Genomic DNA, 5106 nt, shown 5'->3' on the forward strand with positions numbered 1-5106 from the left:
AAGGGAATGTAAAAGGACCTGCCAGGGATCATGCACCACGTAAGTACATTACTATTTATCGATATGGCAAAAGTACTCCCTAGTTGCTTTCTCACCCTGATTAATCATGTCATTCATATAGAAACTAAGGAACCTTGCGGGAAATCTATGATTACTAAGTGTATACGTTAGGGTTGTATATAATTAAGATTATGAGGACTTAGGATTTGTGATTCTGCTTTACTTCTTGTTCCTTGTTTGGTTGTGGGCTTAGGGTAGAATCACTAATTCGATTGTCTATTCGATCTTGATTGTATACGACTTGTATACATAAGGCAATTATAGAAGGACCAGGCATGGATCAAGAACTACAAGAGTACATTACTATTTATCAAAGCCCTTGTACTATATGTACCAACTAAATTTCGGGACAAAATTCCCTCTAACGGGGAGGTAATGTGACAACCCGGAATTTAGGGCTATTATTATAACCGCCAATCTATCTATGAATCTCTTGTTTATCCGAATTACTGATTTTAGTGTATCTTAAGAAGGACAAGTAATTTCATTCTAACTATAATACGATACTAGATGATATTACACTTCCAAATGTATAAGATCTCAGACGAATCAAACCGCACAAACTACAACCTTAGGAATACGTCTGAAAACTAAAAATTTGTAAAAAGTTATTTTAAGCGAAGCAATTATTTTAGCCTCATAGTACGTGTTTACCTGTTTCCGAAAATATAAAGAACGTCCAAAACAGAGTTTGTATGCAAAAGATACGACAGTTTTAAGAAAACAAGTGGTAAAACACTGTTTTTCTTTAATTGCGTAAAATCGAATCAATCCGTTGAGATACTTACGTTTTGCCGACGAGATTTTTGATAACGCTTTTGGAATCAGGTTATAGTCTATTATTTAATTTCACACTCAAAATATTTTTAACAAAAATATTTACAAAAGTGAAAAAAACGGACACCGCGAGCCGTTTAGACGCAAAACTTCAAACGTAATTTAACGGAGTTCCGTAACTAAAAAAAAATTAATTTGTTTGATGTTCCAAAATCCTTAAATTAAATCTTATCTAACGGTACTTTTGAAAAATATTCTCGATGCACTAATACTGATACATCCGATTTTGTGTGTTTTGGAAATGTAATGGAGGTATAACCCCATGTGGGGCCCATATGGGAGGATAGACTCCAAAAAATCTTCTTCCATCTTGTATCAAAGCCACGTGCCTTTTCTTCCCTCCCACTCCTTTGTGTATAAGTTTCACCAAGATAGTACAAATGAGGGTGTAACACCATTCATCAGCCATTTCTTCTTGACCACTCTCTCACTCTATATCTCTCTATCTCGGGTACACTCTAAACAACCAAGAAACCACCGAACACCCACTGCCATCACTCTATTTAACTGAAAAACCACCACCAAACACCTCCCATTACTACCTTACTTCCGTTTGTGAAGTCCCTCAGCCCCCTTTACCTTCGAACTCACCATTAAAAAAAAAAAGCAAGAAAAACCGGCAGCAGGAGGCTGCCGAACTTCCTCCATCTTCACAGCATCACCGTCGCTGCCACCTTGCGCCACCGACTTCCGCCACCTCCAGCCACCCATACGGTTGTAGGTAATCTCCAAACAGTTTCCTTACCCTTGTAATTCTTTGATCAAACAAACGATCACAGGACCATCGCATTTTTTTCGGTTGTTTACGAGGACGAAGAACCAGGAGGATACCCTCCTGTGTACGTGAATGAGATAGCCATTGTTCAAACCTCCTTTTATAATGTTCCAAAACTATCCTACCTCAAAAATTCTTTACAAAATAGAGCCAAAACTCTTTATTTAATCATTTATTTTTATTATACATGAAATTCGACGAACAGGCTTCCTGTTCCTTTCAAAGTTGAATTCAAATTTATTGTTGGAAACCCATTTCGAAAATTCCTTGCATACTAGGTCCTAGAATGTCAAACTTCCATTACCAAAATAATGTTTATGACCTATTTCCAGAAATCTTTTCAAATAAAGTCCTAGTTTAATGAAACTTCAATTAAAAAGTGGACAACACACCCCTCCCTAGGAAATATTTTGTGAGACAACTCCTAGAACCGAAACAATTAATTATTTATTTAAGTTTAACCCCTCTTTGTGATTTATTTGCCAAATAAATCTAAAACTCAAACTTATAATTTAAATAAATTATTTTAGTCCCTCATTTGAAAAGTATTGACAAAAGTAGTCCCAATTGATTTATTTAAACTAATGAATGAACCTTATGCTTTGGTTAAATTACCAAACAACCCTCCACATATTAATTTATATTAAATTTCATAGGAAACTAAATAAATCTCGACGGTTCGTTATCAAAGCAACACTTCTCGGTTTCTCGCGTCAAATACTCGAAACAAATCATCAACCACACGTTAAGGTGAGTGTTACGGCCCCAATTTTACATAATTTCGGGGGGGGGGGGGGGGGGGGGGGGGGGGAATACATGTAGTACTTGTATATCTAGTATATACCTATTTTCTAAATACTTTGTTTAAACAAACAACACCACCGTTTATATGCAATATAAATCACACAAAAATAGTATTTATTACGCTACTACTTACGGTACGGGGAATCTGGTTTGAAATGTCGCACAGATTGTTGGATTTCAGAACAACTTAATTGCCAAAATGATCATGCCCTCGGTGTTTCATGTCTGGCCCTCGTCTATGCATGGTAGTACGTGTACTAAGTAATATTTATAATACAAAATACACAAACAAAAAAATCGTTTTTTTGTGTAAATACTTTACCAGTTTTAGAAATATTTGTTTAAACGCTTACATATTAAGTAAATAAAATCGTTTTAAACCTCATTAGCTTCATATGTTATGTTGTTAAGATAATACAACTAATAAAAATAACATATACATTCCGACAAAATTTGTGCTATGACTGTATAGCCGGTTATCAACTTGGTAGTCTAATTATACCTCATACATACACAAAAATATATAAGTTTATATATTTATACGATTTATAGAGCTCGTATCTTAGGCTTGTTATGTGCTTCTACTCAAAGTTTTATCAACTATTTAAACAAGTATCATACACTTTACGTGTACACTTACCAAATATACTTGTTGTTTATCTGTTTATCCGTATCTGCGGTTGTTAAGATCAACATTGGCAGATAACTTTATTCGTATATCCGTATGTCTGTTTATCCGTATCTGCGGTTGTTAATTACAACCTTGGCAGAAAACTTTATTTGTTACCCGTACAACCATGGACTTAGTTGTTTTCAAAATGATTTTTAAGTATGGAATTACTTATGGAACATAACGTTTTGGCTTTCAAAGATTCATTACAAACATAGTTTCACGTATGGTTTTAGTTATACAAACTATACATTTTGGCTTTTAAAGACTCATTTCAAACATTGTTTTAACTGTTGTTATACATATAAAGAAAATACTTTTTGGACTTTTTAAAAATATTATTGCGGTTAGCAAAAAACCTGTGACACTCACCAACCTTTATGTTGACTTTCAAAATTACATGTATTCTTAGGGGATCATTAGCCAGGCGTTCAGACAGAAGATTAGCTGTGGATTACAGACGACCTAGCTAGCTTGTTTTTGATATCTGCTTACCTGTTTAAGGTAACTAGTGTACTATTATTATCTGTAAGAACCTTGTATTCAAATTTAATGAGGGAATACAAATGCAATTTTGTTTATCATTGTATTTGTGCTATATATTCAGTTTATCTGTGATCCATGAACTTAGTCCCACTCCCGGCGTGTTCCGCCTTGGCCGGGGGTGTGACACCTGGTTTATAAACTCGTGTAACTACTTGGTGAAATTTTCATCACTTTTCCTAGAGCATATCATGCAGATTTCATTCATGATATATAAATAAATTTATATAAATTTTCAAATCATATTTAAATCATTATGAGTTTATATCAATTTCATATCCATTTTCTTTATGTAGGATTCAGTTTTATCAAAAAATGGTCATCATCTGCTTCATCTCTTGTCCAAATCATGCCACATAATGAGGCTTAATTGTCAAACAAAAAACAAAGTTGGTGATGATCTATTTTGGTGTCCTTTGGATCATCCCCAACAAGAAGCAAAAAAGTATGTTTTTTTTATTATTAATATGCACACACATATATATATATATATATATATATATATATATATATATACACACACACACACACATATCAATGTACACTTATGCACGTCCATATATCCATATGTATATGCATGAACATATACATGCACTTATACAATTACATCCATGTATACATGTGCACTTATGCATAAATGTGTGTATATATATACACACACACACACACATACATATATATATATATATATATATATATGCATATGTATATGCATATTAATATGCATACAAACATATACATATTAATATGACGCAAATGCATATGCATATAAATGTATACATAGGCATATGCATTGTGACATCCCCAATTTCACGGCCAGAAAAGACCGATTTGTTTATGCTTTGTTTTTAAAATCAGAGTAATCTTTTAAAGAAAACAGTTGAGGAATTTGTTCCCAAAACAAAATATGATAAAAATTTATCATTGCATTTATTTAGATAAATGTATTTTCATTAAATAACAAAGTCTCGTGATTTCATGTTCCGATACAGACCAAATGCATAAATAGCAAAAATAGACCCTATAATAGTCATTTATAACTACTGATCTATAATCCAAAATCTCTCATCAAGTCCAGCAACTTATACTCTTTTGCCATTACCTGTAATGCAAAACAAACTTAGTGGGTCAGGTTTGGGAGTTTGGTGAGCATATAGGGTTTTCGACCCACAATAATATAATTATTATATTCAACCATCAAGTAATCAACCCAATTACCCATCCCCATTATCTTCTTTATTTCATAGGATTTTGTTGGGTTTTGGTATAATACAACATCTTATGGTGCACATACAACCCTAAATACCTTGGATCTATGTTTTCACTAATTATACATGCAAATGGTTTCCAAGGCATTAAACCTATAACTAGCATGCATTTGACATAAACCATATAATATACTAGTTAGGGAAACATA

General features: G+C 33.3%; 1 long non-coding RNA gene across 1 annotated transcript; it reads left to right on the top strand.

The window, feature by feature from the left end:
- The first annotated feature begins 1291 nt into the window (after positions 1 to 1291).
- Positions 1292 to 4117, top strand: LOC145073725 (uncharacterized). Its single transcript, XR_013691518.1, has 4 exons — positions 1292 to 1618; positions 2329 to 2422; positions 3559 to 3650; positions 3986 to 4117. It is a non-coding gene; the product is annotated as an uncharacterized LOC145073725 (long non-coding RNA).
- Positions 4118 to 5106: the final 989 nt, after the last annotated feature.

This window comes from Lactuca serriola, chromosome 9, assembly GCF_051521515.1.
Source record: "Lactuca serriola cultivar US96UC23 chromosome 9, Lser_US96UC23_V15, whole genome shotgun sequence".
NCBI lineage: Eukaryota > Viridiplantae > Streptophyta > Magnoliopsida > Asterales > Asteraceae > Lactuca > Lactuca serriola.